This window comes from Saccopteryx leptura, chromosome 1 (assembly GCF_036850995.1).
Source record: "Saccopteryx leptura isolate mSacLep1 chromosome 1, mSacLep1_pri_phased_curated, whole genome shotgun sequence".
Taxonomy (NCBI): Eukaryota; Metazoa; Chordata; class Mammalia; order Chiroptera; family Emballonuridae; genus Saccopteryx; species Saccopteryx leptura.
In genome coordinates, this window is record NC_089503.1 from 391,137,970 (window position 1) to 391,159,572 (window position 21,603).

General features: G+C 55.1%; 1 protein-coding gene across 1 annotated transcript in view; it reads right to left on the reverse strand.

The window, feature by feature from the left end:
- Window positions 1–549: 549 nt before the first annotated feature.
- Window positions 550–21,603, reverse strand: part of VARS2 (valyl-tRNA synthetase 2, mitochondrial) — a 142,710-nt gene continuing 121,656 nt past the window's right edge. The window contains exon 30 of the transcript XR_010748168.1: window positions 550–568. The gene's annotated coding sequence lies outside the window, so the exon portion shown is untranslated. The remainder of the gene's footprint in view (window positions 569–21,603) is intronic.

Consider the following 21,603-nt stretch of genomic DNA (forward strand, 5'->3'; position numbering starts at 1 on the left):
CCCAGCTCCGTTTCTGGGAGTGGAGATTGTTCTAGAGCTCAGAAGGGAGCTAGCTTCCTGGGCCAGACAGTGCGGGCCACTCCCTTGCTGCTTCTGTGAGAGGGAAACGGTATGGAATGCTTTCCATGGGGGGGGGGGGGGGGGGGGGGAGACAAGCGGACAGACGGAGCCAGCAGGAAGGGGGACAGAGGGCCCTAACGGGTGTGCTGTACAAACACGTTTAATCTGACAGCGGTAGCTGTTGGAGGGAGAGGGGGGCAGAAGAGAGAAGCTCTCGGAGTCTGGAGTCTCCGTTTCTTTATTGGTAAATGGAAAGAAGAATATCTCCTCTCGCCTTGTGTGGATTCAATGGGATGATTCCCGTAAACTGTTTAGCAGGGCTGCTACATTGTTGCCACTTCTCCACGGCCAAGACCTTAATAACACATTTCAGAGAAAGGGAAGCGGGGACGCGGCGCCCGCCGCACCGCGGTCCTCCACTAGGGGGCAGGCGGAGGCCGGACTTCTCCCGAGCAGGAGAAGGAGGCACCAGCTGGGCACGGGGGTGGGGGTGGGGGTGGGGCAGAGGCTGATGAAATATGTGAGCCCCGGGGCCCTAACCGCCTCAGGGAGCTCCACCCCCTGCCTCTTCTTCCCTCCACTTCCACCCTCAATGCCCTGGGGTTCTCGCTGTGCCCGCCCAGGGCCTGTGGGCTTTGCTTCTGCCCATGAGGCTACGAGGCAGGTGGCAGACACAACCATGCAGGGGGACTTCCACCCAGGGGCCAGCTCGGTGCCCACCCACCCGGGGAGATAAGTGCATGAGTGTCACACATACAGCGCAGTTCCCACACTCCGTGCCCGTCATTCCTTAAAAGAGAATGCTCTCTCATTAGAAGGGACTTCAGCCCTGGCCGGTTGGCTCAGTGGTAGAGCGTCGGCCTGGCGTGCAGGAGTCCCGGGTTCGATTCCCGGCCCATCTGCTTCTCCACCCCTCCCCCTCTCCTTCCTCTCTGTCTCTCTTTTCCCCTCCCACAGCCAAGGCTCCATTGGAGCAAAAGTTGGCCCGGGCGCTGGGGATGGCTCCTTGGCCCCGGAGGGGCAGAACATCGCCCCCTGGTGGGCGTGCCGGGTGGATCCCGGTCGGGCACATGCGGGAGTCTGTCTGACTGCCTCCCCGTTTCCAGCTTCAGAAAAATACAAAACAAAAAAAAAGAAGGGACTTCAGCCATGAAAAAATAAGTTAATGACTCTCAGAGGCCCAGAAAACAGTGATGTTTCCTCTATTTCAGTGATGTTTCCACCACCTACATCTGATTGCATTGGGAGAGCCGTTTAACGGAGAAACGTCTGTCGTTAAAAAACGATCTATAGTCCTGGCTGGTTGGCTCAGTGGTAGAGCGTCAGCCTGGTGTGTGGAAGTCCTGGGTTCGATTCCCAGCCAGGGCACAAAGGTGAAGCACCCATCTGCTTCTCCACCCCTCCCCCTCTCCTTCCTCTCTGTCTCTCTCTCTTCCCCTCCCACAGCCAAGGCTCCATTGGAGCAAAGTTGGCCCGGGCACTGAGGATGGCTCCTTGGCCTCCGTCTCAGACACTAGAATGGTTCTGATTGCAGCAGAGCGACGACCAGATGGGCAGAGCATCGCCCCCTGGTGGGCATGCCAGGTGGAGTCTGTCTGGCTGCCTCCCCGCTTCTCACTAAATAAATAGAAAACAAACAAACAAACAAACAAAAACTGATCTATATGATTAACTTCTCCAATAACCCCCCCCACACACACACAGGCCCTGACGCCCCTCCCTCCCCACCGAGGCACCCTCCCTGGACTATCCTTTAACATCTACGGTTCCCTGTCTGCAGGGCGCCCTTCTGTGTTTCTCCTCTCCAGGGGATCTCAGCTCTTCACAATCAAACCAGCCCAGAAAACCACAGCCTTGGGCACCACCACACTCGGCTGGGATAGGATTCAAAGCACTTCCTCTCTGAGGGCAGCCGCCCTTCGGAAACCATGAACCTCTTTTGTCCGTAACAGAAAGAGGAGTCTGGGGTCTGGAGTGGTGAATCCACCCTCTGCAGCACTGAGAAGGGAGGGCATCGCTCTTCTGATGGACTCGAGTGTACAAGAGGCTACCACTGGGGTGAGCTGGCTGAAGGGTGCAGGTGGCCATCTCTGGGCCGTTTCTGCAATTTTTTTATAAGTCTATTATTATTTCCAAACAAAAGGAGGAGGAGGAGAGGCAGGAGAGGAAGAGGAGAAAGAGGAGGGACATTGAAACTCAGTGCTGTAAACAAGTGTAATAAATGACACAAAGTACGCCCTTCCTAAGGCATGGAGGAAGTTCCAGGGAAAGGGACCCTCTGTATTTCTGACATTGTCCCCAGTGCTGTTGCGGCTTCCTTCCTTAGTGAACCAGAGCAGTGGACATGGGTGACCACAGTGACCATTGTTTGCCCTGCCACGTGTCCCGTGAGCCCTCCCTTTGGTCAAAGCGTGTTTCCCCAGCAGGAGAGGCTCTGAGTGGTTCTCCTGGCACCAGCCTGCCGAGGTCTTGCCACACGTTGTCCCCAGGACCCCGGCAGGGCCACGGCAGCTGGTCGGCGGCTGAGGGAGGAGTTTAGAGCTCAGGATCTTGGTCTCTGAAGGCTTGCCGGCATCTGGCACGGCCGGGGAAGATGGAACCGAGGCGGGGATATGCACGGAGCCCCGGGGAGTGGAGCGCTGAGTCACTGCAGAGGCCGAACTCCCCGGAGCAGCTGCTCTCTCGTGGGCACAAGCCAAGCGCGAGGGAGGTTGGGGACACGTGGGGTTTCCTCGGTCCCCGGGAGCACGGGCTTATTCGTGACCGCAGTAGCCTCCTTGGCTCGAGACTGAGGAAGCCCTGGGTTTCTGCAGCGGTGCGTGGGATCAGAGGGGAGACCAGCAGACGGCCCTGAAATGTACCTGCGTGTCCGCTGGAATGGGAGGAGCCACGTTTTATAAAAAGCCAGGATACCGATCTCGGGATGCCGGGGTGAAGACTGTCTACGACACCGAGAGGCTTGTAAAGTTATGGGAGGTGTCCCTGTTACACATTTGTAAATTTTCCAGGAGGTAGGAATGTTTCAGATGCCACTTAAATAAACAACAGCAACACAGTCTGCATAGATGGTGATGCTTAAACAAACAAACCCAGTATATGTCTTAGGGCTTTATTGTATATTATCTCCTTAATGAGTTTTTTATTTGACTATTTTAAATTTTTACCAAACTTATACCTGTGTATAATTTATTTTACTATCATTATTATTATTATTATTTTTAAATGAGACAGACTCTTATATGCACCCCGCCCAGGATCCACCTAGCAACCCCTGTCTGGGGCGGATGCTCCAGACAACTGAGCTATTTTTAGCACCTGAGGCTGACTCACTCGGACCAACTAAGCTACCTTCAGCACCCGGGGCCCACAAGTCAATCGAGCCACTGGCTGTGGGAGGGGAAGAGGGAGAGAAGGAGGGAGGAGGAAGGGAAGAGCAGCAGATGGTCTCTTCTCTAGTGTGCCCTGACCGGGAATGGAACCTGGGATGTCCATACACTGAGCTGATTCTCTAGCTACTGAGCCAACTGGCCAGGGCCTTATTTTATTTATTTAGTTATTTATTTATTTTATTTTATTTTATTTTTTAAAAAGACTTTATTCATTTTAGAGAAGAGAGAGAGAGAGAGAGAGAGAGAGAAGGGAGGAGGAGCTGGAAGCATCAACTCCCACATGTGCCACGACCAGGCAAGCCCAGGGTTTCGAACCAGTGACCTCAGCATTTCAGGTTGATGCTTTATCCACTGCGCCACCACAGGTCAGGCTATTTATTTTTTTTGAGAGAGACAGGAAGGGAGAGAGAGGGAGGAGGGAGATGAGAAGCATCAACTCGCAGTTGCTTCACTTTAATTGCTCATTGATTGCTTCTCATATGTGCCTTGACCCAGGGGCTCCAGCTGAGCCAGTGACCCCTTGCTCAAGCCAGCGACCTTTGGGCTCAAGCCAGCGACCTTTGGGGACACCAGCAAACTTGGAATCATGTTGGTGGTCGATGAACCCACGCTCAAGTCGGTGACCCCCGCCATACTCAAGGTGGCAACCTCGGGGTTTTGAACCAGGGACCTCAGAGTTCCGGGTCGACGCTCTATCCACCGTGCAACCACCATTCAGGCACCAAACTTACACGTGTGTATGATTGTAAAAGGCAGAAGAGTTAGTTGTTCAGGACTTACAACAAAAACCTGTGGTCCCTGGCACCACCTCTGCCAACTCAACCTTCTCCTCCCAGGCACTGACACTTCAGTGCTCACTTGGTTTTTGTCTTCCTGTTTTTAAGTAACAAGTGGTATTGGTCAGGGTTCAGTTCAGGAAATAGGGATTGTTCCAGGTCTATTAAACAAGAGGGGCTTTTACAGAGGGTTTTAGGGGCTTCTGAAATCTTCAGCAGGGCGGGAGGGGCAGGGTCTCGGCCGAGCCCTTTGGAATGACAGGCAGAACAAGGCGGCGCTGCGAGGCTTCCCTTCGACGGCTTGTCTGTACAGTTATCACTAATCTGTCACCGAGTTCTTCCTCTCCATTCAAACACGTGATAACTAATCTTATCTTTTTCTTGGACCTATCCTTCTGCAAGCAGGTAGAGAAACGATTCCCAAGGTTTAGGGCCCAGACTCCTGCTTCAGTCTGGAGCTGTCGGTCCCGCCATCTCTTGCAAACCTGCCTCCTGGGATGTCCCAGCATCATCCTCGCTTCCCATTCACCTCACTCTTTGGAGAATCTTTTATCTTTTTTTAAAATATTTATTTATTTTCTTATTTTTCTTAAGTGAGAAGCGGGGAGGCAGAGAGACACACTCCTGCATGCGCCCCGAGCAGGAATCTACCTGGCAAGCCCACTAGGGGGCGATGCTCTGCCCATCTGGGGACGTTGCTCAGCAACCAAGCTATTTTAGCAACTGAGGTAAGGCCATGGAGCCACCCTCAGTGCCTGGGGCCAAGTTGCTCCAACCGAGCCATGGCCATGGCGGGAGGAGAAGAGAAAGAAGGGAAGGGTGGAGAAGCAGATGGTCACTTCTCTGGTGTGCCCTGACCAGGAATTGAACCCGGGACATCCACACTCTGGGCCGATGCTCTACCGCTGAGCCAGCTGGCCAGGGCTGAGGATCTTACGTCTTGATCTTTCTTGTTCCCCTCACTTTGGTGGAACAGGTATATACCAGTAACTCCCCGGGGAGGGGGGCAAGGGAGAGAAATTGTTGAGACTTTGTCAAAAATGCCTTCATTCTACTGTTACATCCGATTAATACTTTTCTGCTGAAGATAGAGTTATTTCTAAGTGGCCAATTCACGCCTACATCTTGATAGCATTGCTCCACTGTCTCTGGCTTCCAGCATCACTGTTGCAAATCTGTATCATCTGAGCTCGATCTTTTATTTCTATTTTAAAAAGATGTTTAGTGATTGATTTTAGAGGGAAGAGAGAGAGGGAAGGGCGTGGGGAGGAGCCGGAAGCGACTCATAGTCCTTGCTTCTTCCATGAGCCTGGACCAGGCAAGCCCGGAGTTTCAAACCAGTGACCCAAGCACTCCAGGTCAACACTCTATCCACTGAGTCACCACAGCTCAGGCAGAGTCTTGATTTTTTTTTTTTTTACGGGGTCTGCTTTTTCTCTTAACTAATTTTAGGTTTTTTTCCTCTTTGTCCATAATATTTTTGAAACTCATGACGACACACCTTGAGCCTCATTTGGGTACACACTCACTGCTCCCTCTCCATCTGGAATCTTACGTCTCTCACTGCTGGGAAACTTCTTGAGTTATTTCTTTGATGATTTTCTCCCTTCTCTCTTAATATTTGCTTCTTTTTTGGAGAGCCCTTCAACTTTAAACACTTTGGTTGAAATTTTTGTGTTGGAAATCCTATTTTAAATTAAGACGACACTTTTTTTAGTTCTCTAGATGTTCATTTTTTTATAGTCTCTTGTTCTTTTTTTCCACAGAGACAATATTTTTATTAGTTTACTAAATTTCTTTGAAGTTTCTTAATTCTTGTGTTTCCACCCCCAGGCTTTCCGGTTAGTGGTGGCTTTTGTCTGACGGTGAAGTTACCAACTCCAAGTCCACGCCCCCTCCGTGCAGCGCGCGCCATCCTAGGATTGGCCAGTAGAGGGCACTGGAGGGGCGTCGCTGGAGAAAGGGACTTTTTCTGGTTAGAAGGAGCGGCAGCTTTTGATTCTTGTGGGGGCGGGGACAACCCTGTCCTCAGCCACGTGCTGGGAGGGCGCAGTCCCTCAGCGAGCTGGTGCCCACCGGGCACCGCGTGCCCCAGACCTGGCATGGCGTGAGTGGGCTCCACCGCGCGGTGGGCGGACTGTTTTCTCCAGGCGACCCGCGTGCAGCGTCCCATCCGGGGAAAGGAAAAGCTCCCTAGGTTGTCTTATATACGAAGTGGAACCACGCATTGAGATATAAAAAGGCAAAGAGACCCTGAGGTGTCTCGCTGGGGCAGAGAGTTCAAGAGTCAGCCACGCATGGAAGGCGGGGGATGGCCCTGGTCGGTTGGCTCAGTGGACAGAGAGTCAGCCCAGTATGCAGAAGTCCGGGGTTGAAAACCCCGTGCAGGGCACATAGGAGAAGCGACCATCTGATTCTCTTCCCCTCCCTTTCCCCCTTCTGTCTCTCTTCCCCTTTGCTAGATTGGTTCCAGCATGAGCCTCAGGCACTAAAAATAGCTTGGTTGATTCAAGCATACCCCCAGATGGGGTGCGGGATGGATCCCAGTAGGGGGTGTATGCGGAAATGCACTAGCTCCTGTCCTCTCACTTAAAAAATAATCGGCTACTTCTTGTTTGATCAGTGACCAAGCAGGACAGATGGTGTCATCACCCACTAAATAAGTGGACAGACTGAGACCGAGAGAGATGACACATTGTATCAAAGGGAAGAACAGACTAGAGCTCAGGTCTTCGGATTCTCCTCGTGGTATCTGTTTTCTTTTCTGGTATCTGTTTGCCTTCTGGAAATCATCCACCGTCATAAAAGTCACTGACTCACTGGAGGTGAATGCGGCCGAGATCATCAGAAACCCCACATCTCCAGGACAAACGCCCTGCAAAGGCAGGGCACCCACTCACCAGGCTGATCCCAGCGCCGCCGCTGAATACACGTGCGTGGAAGGAATGCTCGCGGATGAAGGAACGGTGTAGCCAGCTGTTTATGTGAGGAGGCAAAGCTCCCGCCGTGACTCAGGCAGAGTCACTTAGCGTGTTTTATGGGTTACAAGGCACAGAGTCATTCTTACACTTGACACCTGTCCAACCGGAATACCACTTACAGTGAACCCTGTGCCACAATTTATTGAATAATTGTGTTTTTGTTCTCGGTGGTGAATGAAATTAATGGTGTGTCTTCCAGCAAGTGGAGTCTAAGAACCAATGAAAAACGGTAGCTGTCTGTGGACTTACACTGTCTCAGTGCCCAGCAAATGCAGGATGAGGAGGGAGCCGGGGTGTGTCACTCTGAGATGTGATGCGAGGGGGACTTTCCCTGGGGCACTCAGAAGTGGGCAACCAATTTCCACGACACGTGCCTGCCTCCCACAGGGCCGCTGCCCGGCCACTGCCACTAGAGGGCGCATCAAGACGCTGTATCCGGAAGAGCCCTTCTCTGGTCCGGGCCCTTTGTTGCCATGGATACTGTTTCTATGGTTGCTGGGACTCGTGTGTGTGTGTGTGTGTGTGTGTGTGTGTGTGTGTGTCTGCCCTTATATCCTCGCCTCACTCATGATCTCTTTTCACACGTTGAATATATATTCCGATTAATATATATTCATGCCAGTTTAACAATTTGACCATAAGCCAGTTAGTGTTTCTAATGGCCAGTTTTCATCCACTGTAATGTTGATGGTATTCGTTTGACTTTACTAGTGAGTTCTGCTTTTTAAAACACGTGCCGGCTGTGGCCCAGTGGCCAGCAGGGCGTTAGACCCCAGCTGCTCCCTTCACAAACAGTGTGCCCACGGCTAGCAGTGACCGCCCGCAGCCACGAGCAAGACGGTCCGTGTGGCCTCCGCGGGAGAGGAACCGGCCTCTGCTCGGGCGGACCCGGCGCTCACCTTGCCTGCGGCCCGGCCCGTATAGTCACATCACTGCTGGGAAGTGTCACCAGGAAAGCTCCTTTTTTTTTTTTTTTTTTTTAAGGTTCCCGAGGAGGGTGTGTCACTTCGCGGAGGTATTGCACAACTTTCGGGCCCATCAGCTTCTGCCGGGCACCCTGAGGGCAGAAGCTGTTCCTGTGAGTGTCCCCTGCGCCCTCAGAGCCACACATGGCAACCGGCACGTGTGTCCCCAGGACAGACCTGAAGGCAGCTACATGCGTCACCGCGCGCCACCTCTCCCGTGTGCAGAGTGCAGGAGCGGGACAGCTCTCCGGGGAGAGAAAACCCCTAGTACCTCGAGGCCACCGTGAATAAGCAGCGGGGTCCTGAGCTGGACAGGAGTCAGCGCCCGGGTCCAGTCTGCAGGGCCTTCCAGGGTGTGGCCCGAGAGGCCGCCACTATCCGGTCAACGCAAATACACCGCTCACGAAAATGAGGGACCAGCGACCTGCAGACCCTCCGGGACTCTCAGCCTTGTGTCTGGTGCGGTTTCACCAATGAGATAAAAGGTGGTTTTGCATCTCATTTGCATAATCAAACAACTTTCTTTGACTTGTCGTTTGCTTTTCTGATGTTCTTGTTTAATAAAAAAAAAATCAAATGCTTCTTTTAAAAATTTTTATCGCTGCATATTCATCTTGGAATGTCCCCTCGTGTTTGTGAGCAGGAGAGTGTGCCGATGTCCCCTCGTGTTTGTGAGCAGGAGAGTGTGCCATGTCCCCTCGTGTTTGTGAGCAGGAGAGTGTGCCGATGTCCCCTCGTGTTTGTGAGCAGGAGAGTGTGCCATGTCCCCTCGTGTTTGTGAGCAGGAGAGCGTGCCATGTCCCCTCGTGTTTGTGAGCAGTAGAGTGTGCCCATGTCCCCTCGTGTTTGTGAGCAGGAGAGTGTGCCATGTCCCCTCGTGTTTGTGAGCAGGAGAGTGTGCCGATGTCCCCTCGTGTTTGTGAGCAGGAGAGTGTGCCATGTCCCCTCGTGTTTGTGAGCAGGAGAGTGTGCCGATGTCCCCTCGTGTTTGTGAGCAGGAGAGTGTGCCCATGTCCCCTCGTGTTTGTGAGCAGGAGAGCGTGCCATGTCCCCTCGTGTTTGTGAGCAGGAGAGTGTGCCGATGTCCCCTCGTGTTTGTGAGCAGGAGAGTGTGCCCATGTCCCCTCGTGTTTGTGAGCAGGAGAGCGTGCCATGTCCCCTCGTGTTTGTGAGCAGGAGAGTGTGCCATGTCCCCTCGTGTTTGTGAGCAGGAGAGTGTGCCGATGTCCCCTCGTGTTTGTGAGCAGGAGAGTGTGCCGATGTCCCCTCGTGTTTGTGAGCAGGAGAGCGTGCCATGTCCCCTCGTGTTTGTGAGCAGGAGAGTGTGCCGATGTCCCCTCGTGTTTGTGAGCAGGAGAGTGTGCCGATGTCCCCTCGTGTTTGTGAGCAGGAGAGCGTGCCATGTCCCCTCGTGTTTGTGAGCAGGAGAGTGTGCCATGTCCCCTCGTGTTTGTGAGCAGGAGAGTGTGCCCATGTCCCCTCGTGTTTGTGAGCAGGAGAGTGTGCCCATGTCCCCTCGTGTTTGTGAGCAGGAGAGTGTGCCCATGTCCCCTCGTGTTTGTGAGCAGGAGAGTGTGCCGATGTCCCCTCGTGTTTGTGAGCAGTAGAGTGTGCCCATGTCCCCTCGTGTTTGTGAGCAGGAGAGTGTGCCATGTCCCCTCGTGTTTGTGAGCAGTAGAGTGTGCCCATGTCCCCTCGTGTTTGTGAGCAGGAGAGTGTGCCATGTCCCCTCGTGTTTGTGAGCAGGAGAGTGTGCCGATGTCCCCTCGTGTTTGTGAGCAGGAGAGTGTGCCATGTCCCCTCGTGTTTGTGAGCAGGAGAGTGTGCCGATGTCCCCTCGTGTTTGTGAGCAGGAGAGTGTGCCGATGTCCCCTCGTGTTTGTGAGCAGGAGAGTGTGCCGATGTCCCCTCGTGTTTGTGAGCAGGAGAGTGTGCAGCTGGAGCCAAACCGGGCGCGTTTCCCTGCCGCCCCCGCACACGCGGAGGGCGTCTGATCCGGGTCTGCATCTGCAGCTCATCTTTGGACTGGCCGCCCAGGAATGGGGACCGTGTCTGGTTTCGCAGATGAAAGGCGAGACCCAAGGGCCGGTCGGTAATGGGCAGCTGGGAGGGGCGGGTTCTCACACCGGTGAGGAGCTTTGTGAGGGGGGTGCTGAGTGGTTGTTCCTCTCTCGGGACTCGGCTCTGAGGAGGTGAAACGTCACTGATCCTGGAGTCAGAAGGCCTGAGCGTAACGGGACCCCCTCCTGCTCCCACTGCCGCTGACCCGTCATGTGGTTTGGGGCAACTCATGTATCTTCTCCAAGCCTCAGTCTTTGCACTTTCTTTTCTTTTTCTTTATTAAGTGAGAGGTGGGGAAGGAGAGATACAGACTCCTGCATGCGCCCCTACCAGGATCCATCTACCTGGTAAGATCCAGGGCTCTGTCCATTTGGGGCCACTGCTCTGTTGTTCGGCAACCAAGCTATCTTTAGCATCTGAGGGGAAGACCATGGAGCCATCTTCAGTGCCAAGGGCCAACTTGCTCGAACCAATCGAGCCATGGCTGTGGGAGAGAGAGAGAGAGAGAGAGAGAGAGAGGGAGGGAGAGGGGGAGGAAGAGGGGTGGGTAAGCAAATGGTTGCTTCCTCTGTGTGCCCTGACCGGAAGTCAAACCAGGACACCCACATGCTGGGGCCCACGCTCTAACACTGAGCCAACTGGCCAAGGTCTTTTGCATTTCTAAGACGGGGTGATATTCCTACCTCACAGAGCTCACGTAAGGATCCAAAGAGACACCGTGTGGGAAAAAATGCCGAGTGTGTCCAGAACTGAGTCAGAATTTCCGGGTCCATCACCCCTCCCCCACGGGAAGCCTCCTCATGTCTGTGGGAGCTGAGGGAGGCCCCTCCTCTGGCTTCACCCCGACGCTCAGCTCCATCAGAGCACTGAGCACTCCACCCTCGAGGGCAAGGCAACGTCGTCCGCCTCTGCTAGTCTGCCATCCTGTTCTCAAAAGAACACCCAGCTCATACAGAACCCTCGTTAGAGGAATCTTCATTTCTCTGTATTCCCAAACAAGACCAGAACTGAGGAAATAGCACCGGAAGAAAGCATGAATTCATTTATTTCAAAGAAATGCATTTCATCAGATTTAAGATGACACTGAGGTTTTTTTTTGTTTGTTTGTTTTGTTTTTTGTATTTTTCCGAAGCTGGAAACGGGGAGAGACAGTCAGACAGACTTCCGCATGCGCCCGACCGGGATCCACCCGGCACGCCCGCCAGGGGGTGACATTCTGCCCACCAGGGGGCGATGCTCTGCCTCTCCGGGGCGTCGCTCTGTTGTGACCAGAGCCACTCTAGCACCTGAGGCAGAGGCCAAGGAGCCATCCCCAGCGCCCGGGCCATCTCTGCTCCAATGGAGCCTTGGCTGCGGGAGGGGAAGAGAGAGACAGAGAGGAAGAAGAGGGGGAGGGGTGGAGAAGCAGATGGGCGCTTCTCCTGTGTGCCCTGGCCGGGAATCGAACCCGGGACCCCTTGCACGCCAGGCCGATGCTCTACCACTGAGCAAACTGGCCAGGGCCTAAGATGGCACTGAGTTTGAGATGCACCGTTGCTCATGTCCACGGAGAACGGAAAAGTGCAGCCCACAGAACCGCAGCTGCCTGTGACACCAGGGCCAGACAATCTCCACTTTAGACTCTATTTAAACTGGGACAGGGTCCTGGCTGGTGGGCTCAGTGGATAGAGCATCAGCCAGGCGTGTGGACGTCCCAGGTTCAATTCCTGTTCAGGGCACACAGGAGAAGCGTCCATCTGATTCTCTCCCCCATCCTCTCTCCCTTCTCTCCCTCTCCCCCTCCCACAGCCAGTGGTTCCGTTGGTTTGAGCATTGGCCCCCAGCACTGAGGATAGCTCGGTTGATCTGAGCATCGGCCCCAGACAGGGGCTGCTGAGTGAATCCCAGTTGGGGCACATACAGGAGTCTGTCTCTCTGTCTCCCCTCCCCTCACTTAACCTATGAAACAAAAAGGCCCGTGAGGTAATGGGGGGAGTGCACAGCTTCCCACCAGTGAGCAGTGACCCCCGCAGGCCGACCGGCTGCCCGTCTCCCTCAGGACCCCTCCTCTCCGGGCGCCGACGTCTAGTGGGAGGAGTCGGCGCACAGACGGGTCAGACCGTGAATAAAGGTAAGCTCAGCTGCCATCAGCTCCCAACGGGGCGTTACTATGGTGACGTCCAGAGACTGAGAGCCGTTCTGGATACGGCACAGGACAGGGGCCAAGACTGGATGTAAAGCTATGTGTTTACTGTCTGGACAGCGGGGGCCCAGTCCGCAGCGCGCCCACCTGGAGTGCTGAGGTCGCCAGTTCGAGGCCCTGGGCTCGCCTGGTCAGGGCACATAGGACAAGCAGTCAATGAACAACTGAAGTGAAGCAGCTAGGAGTTAATGCTTCTTATGTCGCCCTCCCCCCCATAAAAATCTTTAAAAATAAAAAAACAGCGGCGTGTTTACTAAGGTGTGGAACAGTGTCTCTGCGGGCCGAGTGTTGAATCACTGTTGTAAAGACAGGGGACAGGGCCAGCAGGGACCTTGGTGAGCGTTTTCACGATGAGTGACGCACCCAGACAGGCGTAAGTCCCGTCCAGGCACGATCCGAGCCGGGGTGCTGGCCCCGCCTCCTCAGTCCGCGCGCTGCGTGCTATCGGCGTGGGCGTGGGCCCCTCGGGGTCACCGGGATTTCCTCCCGCCCCGTCACAGGCCCCGCAGAAATCCTTCACACGCCGGACTTCACACAGAAAACAGGAGGATTAGCTGAGTGGGGTGGACTCACACGTTGGGTGAGCTGGCGCCGTTACTGGGGCGATGGCACGCATGGGCAGTGACACACATGACAGGTGTCACAACGAGGAAGAGCAGACGGTGGCTTGAGAGTCAACTACCAGATCTTGTAGTTCAAGGTCCCAGGAGTGGTTAGAGAGGTATTTCCCTTATTCTTTAAAGCTTCACTTCTTTTTTTCTTCTGGATGTTTCTACAGCATCTTTGCCTTGTCCTTTTATACCTCCACACCCCCCCCCCCAGAGGTCATGGCTGTGCGTCTCTGTGGGTCCCCGAATGCCGGGCCACGCCCTCCTTCCCAGCAGCACCCTGCACAGGTGGCTCGCTGTGGAGGAGAAGTCTGCACGGTGACACCAGAGGGTGACTCAGCTACGCCCTTGAGCTTCTGGCAGGACTGCCGACCCAAAGGGACATGGGTGTGTCGGGGTCATCCGTGCGAGCCAGCTGGCTTTCAGAGTGTCCCTTACGCCTCTAGCCTGTGCACGACTCCGAGATCTTTGGAGAGCAGCAGCAAAGGACTGACGTTGGGTCTCTCTCCAGTCTGTCAGCCGCAGGAAATTAATTTAATTAGCGGGTTCGATGTTATAGCTGCGATGAAGCTGCATATTGATGCTGGGAAATGGCTTATCTGGATGACTGGTATAAGAGTTGTTGGCCATAATGTTACACCTCTCATCTGCTTGGAATAAGGAGCTATATTCTAAAATGGGTCTTGTTCAAACTTCACAGGACTCAGCAGCAATTCACGACCTGACAAGGTTGTATCTGCAAACTCTGCCTTCACAGATGTCTAATAAAACCAAACTCTGGATCTCAAAAAAAGATGAAGGTTTGATGTTTCGTGCCTGCGAACGTTTCTGGGCTGAGAGCCAGGTGGGCTCTGACGCTCACGGACACGTCACGGCCTCCACAGTCGCTCGCGGTCACCTGGGAGCAGGAGCCGCAGCGCACAGACTCCTGGTGGGTCCTGGGGCCTCTGGGCTCTTACTGCTCCCGCAGTGAGCCCGGGCACACCAGCCGGGGGCATGTCAGACCACCCCGCCGCCCCCTGTGAGGCCAGGGCACCTCTGGAAGCCCCTTCTCACACCAGAGTGACGCCCCTGTCCCAACACCAGCCTACTGCAGGGGAAGACTTGTGTACAGACTGACCTGACTTTTCTTGACCGCACGTGACCTGAGGGGTTCCTCCCTGTCACTCCTCTTTCCTGCAATGAACTTGACGTCCCTGCTCACACAGTGTGTGGAACCACAACTCTAGGGGAAGTCGTTCTGTTGTGGGTCCCCCAACTCCTCCCCCCACACCACCACCACTGTGCTAGGTCACAGGCTCCTCACGGCAGCTGTGACTCTCCAAACGAGGCCAGCAGGTGTATTCTCGGTGTTCCATCACGTCCACATGATGGTTTACAAACATGTCATGAGCCCTGGCCGGTTGGCTCAGTGGTAGAGCGTCGGCCCAGCATGTGGAAGTCCCAGGTTCGATTCCTGGTCAGGGCACACAGGAGAAGTGCCCATCTGCTTCTCCACCCCTCCCCCTTTCCTTTCTCCGTCTCTCTCTCCCCTCCCACAGCCAAGGCTTGATTGGTTTGACTGCATGGGCCAGGTGCTGAGGATGGCTCTGTGGAGCCTCCACCTCAGGTGCTAAAAATAGCTCGGTTGTGACCATGGCCCCAGATGGGCAGAGCATTGGCCCCAGATGGGGGTTGCCAGGTGGATCCCAATCAGGGTGTATGTGGGACTCTGTCTATCTATCTCCCCTCCTCTCACTTGGAAAAGAAGAAGAAGAAAAAAGAGTATAATGCATCACATAAAAGTGCTGCTGCTGCTTCCCGGCCAGGGCACACAGGAGAGGCACCCATCTGCTTCTCCACCCCTCCCCCTCTCCTTCCTCTCTGTCTCTCTCTTCCCCTCCTGCAGCCAAGGCTCCATTGGAGCAAAGATGGCCCGGGCGCTGAGGATGGCTCCATGGCCTCTGCCTCAGGCACTAGAATGACTCTGGTTGCAACAGAATGACACCCCAGATGGGCAGAGCATCACCCCCTGGTGGACGTGCCTGGTGGATCCCGGTCGGGCGCATGCGGGAGTCTGACTGCCTCACCGTTTCCAACTTCAGAGAAATACAAAAAAGAAAAAAAAAAAAGTGCTGCTGCTGTTTCCAACTTTATTGAGACCAGAAGAGCCATGAGGAGTTTGTATTTTATTTTCCAATTTATACATATTGAGCTAATATAATAATAACTTAAGCCAACACTGAAAGTTCTCAAATCTTTTCTTCTATAAAAGAGTGTATCACTTAATTTTGAGAAATGTTGGCATGTCTCAAAAATAAATAACTAATAATTATTTATTAAGTAAGTATTGATGGAATTAATAATAATATTTCTTTAATCCCGTTCTTTCATCTTAAAGATTAGAAAAGCGGGTCTGGCCCTGGCCGGTTGGCTCAGTGGTAGAGTGTCGGCCTGGCGTGCAGAAGTCCCGGGTTCGATTCCCGGCCAGGGCACACAGGAGAAGCGCCCATCTGCTTCTCCACCCCTCCCCCTCTCCTTCCTCTCTGTCTCTCTCTTCCCCTCCCGCAGCCAAGACTCCATTGGAGCAAAGATGGCCCGGGCACTGGGGATGGCTCTGTGGCCTCTGCCCCAGGCGCTGGAGTGGCTCTGGTTGTGGCAGAGTGACGCCCAGGATGGGCAGAGCATCGCCCCCTGGTGGGCAGAGCGTTGCCCCTGGTGGGCGTGCCGGGTGGATCCCGGTCCGGCGCATGCGGGAGTCTGTCTGACTGCCTCTCCCTGTTTCCAGCTTCAGAAAAATACAAAAGAAAAAAGAAAAAGATTAGAAAAGCGGGTCTGAGAAGGTCAGGGCACCCAGCGAGCTGGTGAGACCGGCCCCTGAGTACCCTGACTTCCGGGTGTGCCCTGCCCTCACCGACAGGTCGGACAGACAGATCACTGGTCATATCACGAAGTAGTGGGCATGCCTGTCTTGAGCATCGTCTGATGAGCAATTTGTCTTTTTTTTTGTTTTTAACATAGAAAATACCAAAAGTAAACAGTGCTCTAAAACAAACAAATAAAAGAAAATGTTTTCATTCCCGTCCCCGCACCCCCGTCCTCCTCGGGGGTCATCACCTCGCTCCCTATCAGTGGGAGCCTTTCGAGTCTCATTCAACTTGTCATCACAATACTTGGAGGACAACAGGCTCCGTGTACACTTTGGAAACACAGACTTAAGCTGCATTCTAGCATTTTAACCCATTAGCCTGGTTTCTGACTCTACAGCATCATAGGATCATGCCCTCATCGCACGATGGAGGTGGCGCCCCCCAACAGCCTTCAGACGTCTCTGCTCTCGGCCATCTGTCCTGAGCGGCTGGCGGCTGTCTGTCCTGAACGGCTGGTGGCTGTCTGTCCTGAAGGGCTGGCGGCTGTCTGTCCTGAAGGGCTGGCGGCTGTCTGTCCTGAACGGCTGGCGGCTGTCTGTCCTGAAGGGCTGGTGGCTGTCTGTCCTGAAGGGCTGGCGGCTGTCTGTCCTGAACGGCTGGTGGCTGTCTGTCCTGAACGGCTCGTGAGGCTGCAGTGCTGGGCCACCCGGCCCGCCTGTGGCTCTAGCCGTCCCAGGCAGCACTTCCAGGCCTGGCCATGAAAGAACTCTTCTTCCCAGGACTCCCAGAGGCAGGGGCGTCCTCCGGGTCAGAGGTCAGGCCAGGACGCGATGTCCCTCGTGCAACACGGGGTTGAGGAGGGACTCGGTGACTCACTGCGCTGGCCTGTCCCCGCCACCGTGTGTGAGAAGGCACTCAGTACATACTTGTCGAATGACCGGTTGGTGTATGTGTGGCCGGCTCTGGTGGCCCGGGCTGTGGGTGGGACCTGGGTGTGGCCCTCTCGAGGGACCGGGAAGCTGTGTTCTTCAGGGAGACAGACTGAGATGGACAGACAGAAAGGCCTCGAGTGCTTGGCCCTCGTTAGGCACTTGAATACGTATTTTGTTAACTGCATGGGTTTAGGTGTGTGACCTGCCCAGGAACAGACAGACATTTGCTTTACTCCTGAGGTCAGGTGGACATCTCTTCTAGACGAGCTGTCTGTGTCTTCTCCGACTCGTTTGGACAACTCAACCTGCTAGGTTGGCAAAGGCAGTTTTCCTGAGGAAGTCACCAGGACCAGATGGGACGAGGAGGCACTCAGAGCAGACGGGCATCCTTCTGAGTGTCCCTCACCTGGTGGCCCCTGGGCCCTGGGCTGAGGCGGTTACCCAAAGCCGGAGGACGCTTGCTTCAGGGTCCTGCGGAGGCTGCCGCGGGTCTGGTCTGCCCGAGACCTACGTCACTTTGTCTCCGGGTCCTCACACTGCTCGGGAGACACCGTCTCCAGGCACGTTGCAGTTGTGTAGGGAAAACAGACATTTTTTAACAAGTGGAATTGGGGGAAGGGATGAAAATATAGATAATTCTTATGAAAAAATTTTTTCTATTGATTTGAGAGAGAGAGAGGCATGAACTCACCCTTCCTCTTAGTGGCTCCAGTTCGCTGTGCCCTCACTGGTTGCCTCTCAGACGTGCCCTGACCAGGGATCGAACCCGAGACCTCGGCCCACCCAGATGACACTCTATCCACTGAGCAACCTGGCCAGGGCCTTTCCTTATGTTTAAATTGAATCTGCTGGGTGACCACTGGTTAATAAAATCATTTAGGTGCCAGGTGTACAATTCTGTCACACGGCGTCTGTATATTATATTACGTGTCCACCACCCAAGTCACGTCTCCCCCCATCACCACTTACTCCCCCGGGGATAATTTATCACCCTCTTCTACCCCCTCCCCCACCCCCTTCCCCCTGGCGAACGCCATCCCGTTGTCTGCGTCTTTGAGGATTTTCTATTTTTCTTTTCTTAATACCTTCACCACTTCAGATAATTCTCCCTTTTAAAACTATTTGGTTAAATATTTATAAGTTAAACAGCCAGCGAGGTCGGGGACACTGACTGTTTGTTCCCACGTCCTGGACCCTGAGCCCTTTGATCCGGCTCCTGGTTTTAGTCCCTGGACCCTGAGCCCTTTGATCCGGCTCCTGGTTTTAGTCCCTGGACCCTGAGCCCTTTGATCCGGCTCCTGGTTTTAGTCCCTGGACCCTGAGCCCTTTGATCTGGCTCCTGGTTTTAGTCCCTGGACCCTGAGCCCTTTGATCCGGCTCCTGGTTTTAGTCCCTGGACCCTGAGCCCTTTGATCCGGCTCCTGGTTTTAGTCCTGGACCCTGAGCCCTTTGATCCGGCTCCTGGTTTTAGTCCCTGGACCCTGAGCCCTTTGATCCGGCTCCTGGTTTTAGTCCCTGGACCCTGAGCCCTTTGATCCGGCTCCTGGTTTTAGTCCCTGGACCCTGAGCCCTTTGATCCGGCTCCTGGTTTTAGTCCCTACACGGGCTGAGGTGCCGTCTCCGGTGACAGCGCAGTCAAGGAGGGACTCCCGCCTGGGGACACTGCTCCGGGCTCCTGAGTGTCGGGTCCACGGAGGCTGTCCGTGCCCTTCTCTCCTCGTCACCCTTCCTCCAGTGTGCTCTTTCCGCGCGGTGACCTGAGTGGAATTAAACATGGACAGCTCTGCTGAATAAGCCATTGCTTTTGGCTTACTCACCCTAACAGACTGACTGACCCCAAGCTGAGGGCTGGCCTCGTGGGGCGGAGCTCAGTGCCCGGTGACACTGATGGGTGACAAGAACTAACGAGGCTTCAACACCCTGCATGAGCTGGTTAATCACAGAAGCCGCCCCTTGCAGAGATTCCAACGTGCGTTTAATCCTTAGGCCACGGCAACCAGTGGACCAGCCCTTCCCCATAGAACAGAGGTCAGAGGTTGAGGGCCTGGGTTTTAGACCGGAAGTCAGCCAGAGGGAGCCACGGGTTGGCTCTGGGTCTTCGTCTCTGCCTCCTCTGTGACAGTGGGCCCCTCAGATGCAGGAAAGGACCCAGTATGCGGCTCTGCGGGCTGGTGCCAGCTCTCTCTGGGACACGGCAGCCGCGCCCTTAGAAACCCACCCCGTCCTGGTTTTAAAACATCTGCAGAATTCCAGGGTGGGTCATGATTAATACAAAATAGCACATTTCTGATATGAATGGACCATCAGAAATGTTTCCATGTCTTCCTCTCCTCTTATGTCCCAATTCCTCGTCTTCTTATGAAAAATTCCAATTGTGAATCTATCTTTACCTGATGATTTACGTGTGCTCTGGCTCTCCCTATGTCTATTATCCTTGTGGGTGTTTTTTGTTTTTAAATTTATCTTCTAGATTTTAGAGAGAGGGAAGGAGAAAAAAAGAGGTGGAAACATTGACCTGTTTCTGTAAGTGCCCTGACCGGGTCGGAACCAGCAAACTGCCTCTCGGGAGGACGCTCTAACCAGCCAACGGCCAGGGCAGTGCTGGTGTTTTATGTCCCTCTTTCTGTCTGCTCCCTCTCCCCCGCTCTCCTCTGCTCCCTGTCTCTTACCCCCCCCAGTTCTCCTCTGCTCCCTGTCTCTTACCCCCCCCCGACTTCTCTTCTGTTCCCTGTCTCTTACCCCCCCCGACTTCTCCTCTGTTCCCTGTCTCTTACCCCCCCCGAGTTCTCCTCTGCTCCCTGTCTCTTACCCCCCCCCTGAGTTCTCCTCTGCTCCCTGTCTCTTACCCCCCCGGGTTCTCCTCTGCTCTCTGTCTCTTACCCCCCCCCCCGAGTTCTCCTCTGCTCCCTGTCTCTTACCCCCCCCGAGTTCTCCTCTGCTCCCTGTCTCTTACCCCCCCGAGTTCTCCTCTGCTCCCTGTCTCTTACCACCCCCCCTGAGTTCTCCTCTGCTCCCTGTCTCTTACCCCCCCCGAGTTCTCCTCTGCTCCCTGTCTCTTACCCCCCCCCTGAGTTCTCCTCTGCTCCCTGTCTCTTACCCCCCCCCCGAGTTCTCCTCTGCTCCCTGTCTCTTACCCCCCCGAGTTCTCCTCTGCTCCCTGTCTCTTACCCCCCCCTGAGTTCTCCTCTGCTCCCTGTCTCTTACCCCCCCGGGTTCTCCTCTGCTCTCTGTCTCTTACCCCCCCCCGAGTTCTCCTCTGCTCTCTGTCTCTTACCCCCCCAGTTCTCCTCTGCTCCCTGTCTCTTACCCCCCCCCGAGTTCTCCTCTGCTCCCTGTCTCTTACCCCCCCGGGTTCTCCTCTGCTCCCTGTCTCTTACCCCCCCGAGTTCTCCTCTGCTCCCTGTCTCTTACCCCCCCCCGAGTTCTCCTCTGCTCCCTGTCTCTTACCCCCCCCGAGTTCTCCTCTGCTCCCTGTCTCTTACCCCCCCCCGAGTTCTCCTCTGCTCCCTGTCTCTTACCCCCCCCGAGTTCTCCTCTGCTCCCTGTCTCTTACCCCCCCAGTTCTCCTCTGCTCCCTGTCTCTTACCCCCCCCCCGAGTTCTCCTCTGCTCCCTGTCTCTTACCCCCCCAGTTCTCCTCTGCTCCCTGTCTCTTACCCCCCCCCCGAGTTCTCCTCTGCTCCCTGTCTCTTACCCCCCCCCGAGTTCTCCTCTGCTCCCTGTCTCTTACCCCCCCCAGTTCTCCTCTGCTCCCTGTCTCTTACCCCCCCCCAGTTCTCCTCTGCTCCCTGTCTCTTACCCTCCCCCCCCGAGTTCTCCTCTGCTCCCTGTCTCTTACCCCCCCCCGAGTTCTCCTCTGCTCCCTGTCTCTTACCCCCCCAGTTCTCCTCTGCTCCCTGTCTCTTACCCCCCCCCCCCGAGTTCTCCTCTGCTTCCTGTCTCTTACCCCCCCCCGAGTTCTCCTCTGCTCCCTGTCTCTTACCCCCCCCGAGTTCTCCTCTGCTCCCTGTCTCTTACCCCCCCCGAGTTCTCCTCTGCTTCCTGTCTCTTACCCCCCCCGAGTTCTCCTCTGCTCCCTGTCTCTTACCCCCCCCCGAGTTCTCCTCTGCTTCCTGTCTCTTACCCCCCCCCGAGTTCTCCTCTGCTCCCTGTCTCTTACCCCCCCCTGGGTTCTCCTCTGCTCCCTGTCTCTTACCCCCCCCCCGAGTTCTCCTCTGCTCCCTGTCTCTTACCCCCCCCGGTTCTCCTCTGCTCCCTGTCTCTTACCCCCCCCCGGTTCTCCTCTGCTCCCTGTCTCTTACCCCCCCCCCGAGTTCTCCTCTGCTCCCTGTCTCTTACCCCCCCGGTTCTCCTCTGCTCCCTGTCTCTTACCCCCCCCCGAGTTCTCCTCTGCTCCCTGTCTCTTACCCCCCCGGTTCTCCTCTGCTCCCTGTCTCTTACCCCCCCCAGTTCTCCTCTGCTCCCTGTCTCTTACCCCCCCCAGTTCTCCTCTGCTCCCTGTCTCTTACCCCCCCCGGGTTCTCCTCTGCTCTCTGTCTCTTACCCCCCCGAGTTCTCCTCTGCTCCCTGTCTCTTACCCCCCCCGGTTCTCCTCTGCTCCCTGTCTCTTACCCCCCCCGGTTCTCCTCTGCTCCCTGTCTCTTACCCCCCCCAGTTCTCCTCTGCTCCCTGTCTCTTACCCCCCCCCGAGTTCTCCTCTGCTCCCTGTCTCTTACCCCCCCAGTTCTCCTCTGTTCCCTGTCTCTTACCCCCCCCGGGTTCTCCTCTGCTCCCTGTCTCTTACCCCCCCCAGTTCTCCTCT